The sequence below is a fragment of the Fringilla coelebs genome (assembly GCF_963513975.1).
Source record: "Fringilla coelebs genome assembly, chromosome: 34".
In the NCBI taxonomy this organism is placed as follows: domain Eukaryota; kingdom Metazoa; phylum Chordata; class Aves; order Passeriformes; family Fringillidae; genus Fringilla; species Fringilla coelebs.
The window spans coordinates 1099549-1109184 of NC_140060.1; positions in this window are offsets into that span (position 1 = coordinate 1099549).

Sequence of the window (9636 nt, forward strand, 5' to 3'; positions counted from 1 at the left end):
CAGTGGGCGGCGGTCAGCACCCAGCGCACCCCCAGGTGTGTCTGTAACCTGTCCCAGGTGTGCTCAGGTGTGCCCAGGTGTGTCTGTAACCTGTCCCAGGTGTATCCCAGGTGCCCCCAGGTATGCCCAGGTGTGCCCAGGTGTGCCCAGGTGTGCCCTCACCTGATTGGCTGCCGGCAGTGGGCGGCGGTCAGCACCCAGCGCGCCCCCACCAGGCTCCCCCCGCACAGGATCTGCCCCCGCTTGGTCAGGGCCACCTGGAAGGGGCGCTGGGCCACGGAGCAGGGCCGGCCCCCGATGATCCGAGACTCGTCCTCCTCGGGAACTGGGGTGAAAAACCGGGAAAACGGGAAAAAATGGGAAAAACGGTGAGAAAATGGGAAATAATGGGGAAATATGGGGGGAAAATGGGAAAAAATGGGGGAAATGTGGTGGAAGGGGCGCTGGGCCACAGAGCAGGGCCGGCCCCCGATGATCCGAGACTCGTCCTCCTCGGGAACTGGGGGGAAAAACCGGGAAAATGGGAAAAAATGTGAGAAAATGGGAAAAAACGGTGAGAAAACGGTGAGAAAATGGGAAAATATGGGGAAAAAATGGGGGAAAATGGGGCAAAAATGGGGTAAATGTGGTGGAAGGGGCGCTGGGCCACGGAGCAGGGCCGGCCCCGATGATCCGAGACTCGTCCTCCTCGGGAACTGGGGTGAAAAACCGGGAAAATGGGAAAAAGTGTGAGAAAATGGGAAAAAACTGTGAGAAAATGGGAAATAATGGGGAAATATGGGGGGAAAATGGGAAAAAATGGGGAAAATGTGGTGGAAGGGGCGCTGGGCCACGGAGCAGGGCCGGCCCCCGATGATCCGAGACTCGTCCTGCTCGGGAACTGCAAAATGGGGTGAAAACGTGAGGAAACGGGAAAAAATGTGAGAAAATAGGAAAAAATGGGAAAAAATGGGGAAAAATGGGGAAAAATGGGGAAAAATGGGGAAAAATGGGGGAAAATGGGGGAAATGTGGTGGAAGGGGCGCTGGGCCACGGAGCAGGGCCGGCCCCCGATGATCCGAGACTCGTCCTCCTCGGGAACTGCAAAATGGGGTGAAAAACCGGGAAAATGGGAAAAACCGGGAAAAAACGGGAAAAAACTGTGAGAAAATGGGAAATAATGGGGAAATATGGGGGGAAAATGGGAAAAAATGGGGGAAATGTGGTGGAAGGGGCGCTGGGCCACGGAGCAGGGCCGGCCCCGATGATCCGAGACTCGTCCTCCTCGGGAACTGCAAAATGGGGTGAAAACGTGAGGAAACGGGAAAAAATGTGAGAAAATAGGAAAAAATGGGAAAAAATGGGGAAAAATGGGGAAAAATGGGGGGAAATGTGGAAAAAATGGGGGGAACATGGAGGGGAAAATGGGGAAATGATCCACGACTCGCCCTGCTTGGGAGCTGGGGGGGAAAACCGGGAAAATGGGAAAAAATGGGAAAAAAGTGTGAGAAAATGGGGAAAAATAGGGGGAAATGGGGGAAAATGGGGAAAAAAAACCTGAAAACATGGGGAAAAAATGGAGGGGAAATGGGAAAAAATGGGGGGAAAATGGGGAAAGGATCAGTGATTTGTCCTCCTCGGGAACTGGGAGGAAAAACCGGGAAAATGGGGGGAAACTGTGTGAAAATGGGAAGAAATGGGAAAAAACTGTGAGAAAATGGGAAAAAACTGTGAGAAAATGGGGGAAAATGGGAAAAAATGGGGAAAAATGGGGAAAAATGGGGGGAACATGGAGGGGCAAATGGGGAAATGATCCAGGACTCGTCCTCATCGGGAACTGGGGTGAAAAACCGGGAAAATGGGAAAAAATGTGAGAAGATGGGGAAAAATGGGAAAATATGGGGGAAAAAATGGGAAAAAACTGTGAGAAAATGGGGAAAATGAGGAAAAAATGGGGGGGAAATGGGGAAGATGGGGAAATGATGCACGACTCGTTCTGCTCAGGCACTGGGGTGAAAAACCGGGAAAATGGGAAAAAACGGTGAGAAAATGGGAAAAATGGGGGGAAATGATGGGAAAATGGGGAAAAATGGGGGGAAAACACTGAAAAAATTGAGAAAAAATGGAGGGAAAATGGGAAAAATGGGGGGGAAATGGGGAAATGATCCACAACTCGTCCTGCTCGGGAACTGGGGTGAAAACGTGAGGAAATGGGAAAAAACGGGAAAAAAAATGTGAGAAAGATAGGGAAAAAATGGGAAAAATTGGGGAAAAATGGGGGGAAAATGGGGAAAAATGGGGGAAAAATAGAGGGAAATATGGAAAAAATGGGGGGAACATGGAGGGGAAAATGGAGAAATGATCCATGACTCGTCCTCCTCGGGAACTGGGGCGAAAAACCGGGAAAATGGGAAAAAATGGGGAAAAAGTGTGAGAAAATGGGGGAAAATGGGGAAAAATGGGGAAAATGGGGAAAAATGGGGGAAAAATGGGGAAAATTGGGAAAATGGGGGGAAATAATGGGGGGAAATGGGGAAAAAAAGGGGAAAATTGGGAAAAATGGGGAAAAGATCCACGACCTGTTCTGCTTGGGAACTGCCGGGGGAATGAGCGGGGTCTGCACAGAGCCCCTCACCTGCCCAGGTGAGCTGGGGGGGTCAGGGTCTCACCTGCCCAGGTGAGCTGGGTGTGGTCAAGGTCCCTCACCTGCCCAGGTGAGCTGGGGGGGTCAGGGTCTCTTACCTGTCCAAGTGGGGTCAGATGTCACCTGCCCAGGTGAGCTGGGTGTGGTCAGAGTCCCTCACCTGCCCAGCTGAGCTGGGTGTGGCCAGGGTCTCACCTGCCCAGGTGAGCTGGGTGTGCTCAGGGTCTCACCTGTCCAGGTGTGGTCAGAGTCCCTCACCTGTCCAGGTGAGCTGGGTGTGGTCAGGGTCTCACCTGTCCAGGTGGGGTCAGATCTCACCTGCCCAGGTGAGCTGGGTGGGGTCAGGGTCTCACCTGTCCAGGTGGGGTCAGATCTCACCTGTCCAGGTGGGGTCAGGGTCCCTCACCTGCCCAGTTGAGCTGGGTGGGGCCAGGGTCTCGCCTGTCCAGGTGGGGTCAGATCTCACCTGCCCAGGTGAGCTGGGTGTGGTCAGAGTCCCTCAGCTGTCCAGGTGAGCTGGGTGTGGTCAGGGTCTCTCACCTGTCCAGGTGGGGTCAGATCTCACCTGCCCAGGTGAGCTGGGTGTGGTCAGGATCTCTCACCTGTTCAGGTAGGGTCAGGATCCCTCACCTGCCCAGGTGAGCTGGGTGTGGTCAGGGTCTCTCACCTGTTCAGGTAGGGTCAGGATCCCTCACCTGCCCAGGTGAGCTGGGTGTGGTCAGGGTCTCTCACCTGTCCAGGTGGGGTCAGATCTCACCTGCCCAAGTGTGCTGGGTGTGATCAGAGTCCCTCACCTGCCCAGGTGAGCTGGGTGGGGTCAGGGTCTCGCCTGTCCAGGTGGGGTCAGATCTCACCTGCCCAGGTGAGCTGGGTGTGGTCAGAGTCCCTCAGCTGTCCAGGTGAGCTGGGTGTGGTCAGGGTCTCTGACCTGTCCAGGTGGGGTCAGATCTCACCTGCCCAGGTGAGCTGGGTGTGGTCAGGATCTCACCTGCCCAGGTGAGCTGGGTGTGGTCAGGATCTCACCTGCCCAGAACATTCCAACCACACCCAGGTGGGCCAAGAGTGAATTTGGGGCCACCTGGGGCCACCTGGGGCCACCTGGGGCCACCTGGGGCTCCTTGACCACCTGAACCTGTGACCACCTTGACCCCATGACCACCTGCGCCAGGTCACCTGGACAATGGTCACCTGGACAGTGATCACCTGGACAGTGATCACCTGGACAGTGATCACCTGACCATGGTCACCTGGACAGTGATCACCTGGACAGTGATCACCTGGACCATGCTCACCTGGACCGTGGTCACCTGGACAGTGATCACCTGAACCATGCTCACCTGAACAATGGTCACGTGGACAATGGTCACCTGGACCATGATCACCTGGTGCTTTGCACCACCTGGACCTGTGACCACCTTGACCATGGTCACCTGGACATGGTCACCTGGCCATGGTCACCACCTTCAACCTGTGATCACCTGGACCTGTGACCATCCTGACCATGTGACCACCTTGACCAGGTGACCACCTGGACCTCGGGATCACCTTGAACCTGTGGCCACCTTGACCAGGTGACCACCTTGACCATGACCACCTGATCCCTGACACCACCTGATCCCCGTGCCCACCTGATCCCTGTGCCCACCTGATCCCTGTGCCCACCTGATCCCCGTGCCCACCTGATCCCTGTGCCCACCTGATCCCCGTGCTCACCTGATCCCCGTGCCCACCTGATCCCCGTGCCCACCTGATCCCTGTGCCCACCTGATCCCCGTGCCCACCTGATCCCCGTGCCCACCTGATCCCTGTGCCCACCTGATCCCTGTACCCACCTGATCCCCATGCTCACCTGATCCCCGTGCCCACCTGATCCCCGTGCCCACCTGATCCCCGTGCCCACCTGATCCCTGTGCCCACCTGATCCCTGTGCCCACCTGATCCCCGTGCCCACCTGATCCCCGTGCTCACCTGATCCCTGTGCCCACCTGATCCCCGTGCCCACCTGATCCCCGTGCTCACCTGATCCCCGTGCTCACCTGATCCCCGTGCTCACCTGGAGGCCCCGTGCCCACCCGGAGGCTCCGCCCCTGTCCCGGTGCCCCTCCCCCGCCATTGGGCCGTGGGCCCGGCCGGACAGGTGGGACTGGTTTGGACAGGTGGGGGTGGGGGTGGGGAACCTGCCCGGCTCTGGAATCCCGGAACCCTCCCACGGACTGTGGGGACATCCTGCAGGAGCTCTGCTCCCACCTGGGCTCACCTGAGCTCACCTGGCTCCACCTGAGCTCACCTGGTCCTGCCTGAGCTCACCTGAGCTCACCTGGGCCCACCTGAGCTCACCTGGCTCCACCTGAGCTCACCTGGTGCTGCCTGAGCTCACCTGGGCCCACCTGAGCTCACTTGGTCCTGCCTGGTCCTACCTGAGCTCACCTGGTGCTACCTGAGCTCACCTGTTGCTACCTGGGCTCACCTGAGCTCACCTGGTCCTACCTGGGCCCACCTGAGCTCACCTGGTCCTGCCTGAGCTCACCTGAGCTCACCTGGCTCCACCTGAGCTCACCTGGTCCTGCCTGAGCTCACCTGAGCTCACCTGGGCCCACCTGAGCTCACCTGGTCCTACCTGGGCTCACCTGGTCCTGCCTGGTCCCACCTGGGCTCACCTGGTCCTACCTGAGCTCACCTGGTCCTACCTGGTCCCACCTGGGCTCACCTGGCTCCACCTGAGCTCACCTGGTCCTGCCTGAACTCACCTGAGCTCACCTGGTCCTGCCTGAACTCACCTGAGCTCACCTGGGCCCATCTGAGCTCACCTGGTCCTTCCTGGGCTCACCTGGTCCTGCCTGGTCCTACCTGAGCTCACCTGGTCCTGCCTGAGCTCACCTGAGCTCACCTGGGCCCACCTGAGCTCACCTGGTCCTGCCTGGTCCCACCTGAGCTCACCTAAGCTCACCTGGTCCTACCTGGGCCCACGTGGTCCTGCCTGGTTCTACCTGAGCTCACCTGGTCCTGCCTGGTCCCACCTGAGCTCACCTGGTCCTACCTGGGCTCACTGGTCCTACCTGAGCTCACCTGGTCCCACCTGAGCTCACCTGAGCTCACCTGGTCCTACCTGGGCCCACGTGGTCCTGCCTGGTCCCACCTGAGCTCACCTGGTCCTGCCTGAGCTCACCTGGTCCTGCCTGGTCCCACCTGAGCCCACCTGGTCCCACCTGAGCCCACCTGGTCCCACCTGAGCTCACCTGGTGCTGCCTGGTCCCACCTGAGCTCACTGGTCCTGCCTGAGCTCACCTGGTGCTGCCTGGTCCCACCTGAGCTCACTGGTCCTGCCTGAGCTCACCTGGTGCTGCCTGGTCCCACCTGAGCCCACCTGGTCCCACCTGGGCTCACCTGGTCCTGCCTGGTCCTACCTGGGCTCACCTGGTCCTGCCTGAGCTCACCTGGTCCTACCTGGGCCCACCTGAGCTCACCTGGTCCTACCTGGGCCCACTGGTCTCCCACCTGAGCTCACCTGGCCCTACCTGGTCCCACCTGAGCTCACCTGGTCTTACCTGAGCTCACTTGGTCCCACCTGAGCTCACCTGGTGCTTCGTGGTCCTACCTGAGCTCACCTGGTCCTGCCTGGTCCTACCTGAGCTCACCTGGTCCTGCCTGGTCCCACCTGATCCCACCTAAGCTCACCTGGCTCCACCTGAGCCACCTGGTCCTGCTTGGTCCTACCAGAGCTCACCTGGTCCCACCTGAGCTCACCTGGTCCTACCTGGTCCCACCTGAGCCCACCTGGTCCTACCTGAGCTCACCTGAGCTCACCTGGCTGCACCTGAGCTCACCTGGTCCTACCTGGGCTCACCTGGTCCTGCCTGAGCTCACCTGGTCCTACCTGGGCCCACCTGGTCTCCCACCTGAGCTCACCTGGTCCTGCCTGGTCCCATCTGAGTTCACCTGAGCTCACCTGGCCCTCAGGTGACCTTAGGGACCACCTAACCCTGGGCCCACCTGAGCTCACCTGGTCCCACCTGACCCCATCTGACAGTGACCACCTGGACAGTGACCACCTGGACAGTGACCACCTGGACAGTGACAACCTGCACCTTGGGGCCACCTTGACACCTTGTCCACCTTGACCATGAGCACCTGGACCTGTGACCACCTGGACCATGAGCACCTCGAGAGTGACCACCTGGACCTTGGGGCCACCTTGACCACCCTGAGAGTGACCACCTTGACCATTACCTCCCTGAGAGTGACCACCTTGACCATTACCTCCCTGAGAGTGACCACCTTGACCACCCTGAGAGTGACCACCTTGACCACCTTGACCTGTGACCACCTGAACCCTGAGGCCATCTGGACCCTCTGGCCATCCTGAGTGACCACCTGGACCTTGGGGCCACCTTGAGTGACCACCTTGGCCCCTTGTCCACCTTGAGTGACCACCTTGGCCCCTTGTCCACCTTGACCATCCTGAGAGTGACCACCTTGACCTGTGACCTCCCTGAGAGTGACCACCTTGACCTGTGACCTCCCTGAGAGTGACCACCTGGGCCTTGGGGCCACCTTGACCACCTCAAGAGTGACCACCTTGACCATGACCTCCCTGAGAGTGACCACCTTGGCCACCCTGAGAGTGACCACCTTGACCATTACCTCCCTGAGAGTGACCACCTTGAGTGACCACCCTGAGTGACCACCTTGACCCTGTGACCACCTTGACCACCCTGAGAGTGACCACCTTGACCATGACCACCCTGAGAGTGACCACCTGCACCTTGCGACCACCTTGACCACCTTGACCTGTGACCACCTGAACCCTGAGGCCACCTGGACCCTCTGGCCATCCTGAGTGACCACCTGGACCTTGGGGCCACCTTGAGTGACCACCTGGACCTTGGGGTCACCTTGAGTGACCACCTTGGCCCCTTGTCCACCTTGAGTGACCACCCTGAGAGTGACCACCTTGACCATGACCTCCCTGAGAGTGACCACCTGGCCCTTGTGACCACCTGGACATGTGACCAGCCTGAGTGACCACCTGGACCTTGTGACCACCTTGAGAGTGACCACCTTGACCTGTGACCACCTTGAGTGACCACCTTGAGCCCTTGTCCACCTTGACCACCTGGAGTGACCACCTTGACCATGACCTCCCTGAGAGTGACCACCTGGCCCTTGTGACCACCTGGACATGGTGACCACCTTGAGAGTGACCACCTTGACCTGAGACCACCCTGAGAGTGACCACCTGGACCTTGGGGCCACTTTGAGTGACCACCCTGAGAGTGACCACCTTGACCATTACCTCCCTGAGAGTGACCACCTGCACCTTGTGACCACCTTACCACGGCCACCTTGAGAGTGACCACCTGGACCTGTGACCACCTTGAGTGACCACCTTGACCCTGTGACCACCTTGAGTGACCACCTTGACCCTGTGACCACCTTGACCATGATCACCCTGAGAGTGACCACCTGGACCCTGCGAGCACCTGGACATGGTGACCACCTTGAGTGACCACCTTGGCCCCTTGTCCACCTTGACCACCTGGAGTGACCACCTTGACCATGATCTCCCTGAGAGTGACCACCTGGACCCTCTGACCACCTGGACCCTCTGGCCATCCTGAGAGTGACCACCTGCACCTTGTGACCACCTTACCACGGCCACCTTGAGAGTGACCACCTGCACTTTGTGACCACCTTACCACGGCCACCTTGACCCCTTGTCCACCTTGACCATCCTGAGAGTGACCACCTGCACCTTGCGACCACCTGGACATGGTGACCACCTTGAGAGTGACCACCTTGACCTATGACCACCCTGAGAGTGACCACTTGCACCTTGTGACCACCTGGACATGGTGACCACCTTGAGAGTGACCACCTGGACCTGTGACCACCTTGAGTGACCACCTGCACCTTGTGACCACCTGGACCCTCTGACTACCCTGAGAGTGACCACCTGGACCTTGTGACCACCTTGACCACCTGGAGAGTGACCACCTTGACCATGACCACCCTGAGAGTGACCACCTGCACCTTGTGACCACCTTACCATGACCACCTTGACCACGAGCACCTTGAGTGACCACCTTGAGCCCTTGTCCACCTTGACCACCTGGAGAGTGACCACCTTGACCATGACCACCCTGAGAGTGACCACCTGCACCTTGTGGCCACCTGGACCCTCTGACCACCCTGAGAGTGACCACCTGCACCTTGTGACCACCTTACCACGGACACCTTGAGAGTGACCACCTTGAGTGACCACCCTGAGAGTGACCACCTTGGCCCCTTATCCACCTTGACCACCTGGAGAGTGACCACCTTGACCATGACCTCCCTGAGAGTGACCACCTGCACCTTGTGACCACCTGGACATGGTGACCACCCTGAGTGACCACCTGGACCTTGTGACCACCCTGAGTGACCACCTTGAGTGACCACCTTGAGTGACCACCTTGAGTGACCACCTGGACCTTGTGACCACCCTGAGTGACCAACTGGACATGGTGACCACCCTGAGTGACCACCTGGACCTTGTGACCACCCTGAGTGACCACCTTGACCCTGCGACCACCTGGACATTGTGACCACCTTGAGTGACCATCTGGACCTTGGGGCCACCTTGAGTGACCACTCTGAGTGACCACCTTGAGTGACCACCTTGAGTGACCACCTGGACATGGTGACCACCCTGAGTGACCACCTGGACCTTGTGACCACCTTGAGTGACCACTCTGAGTGACCACCTTGAGTGACCACCCTGAGTGACCACCCTGAGTGACCACCTTGAGTGACCACCTTGACCTGGTGACCACCCTGAGTGACCACCCTGACTGACCACCCTGAGTGACCACCTGGACATGGTGACCACCCTGAGTGACCACCTTAAGTGACCACCCTGAGTGACCATCCTGAGTGACCACCCTGAGTGACCACCTTAAGTGACCACCCTGAGTGACCACCTGGACCTTGTGACCACCTTGAGTGACCACCCTGAGTGACCACCTGGACATGGT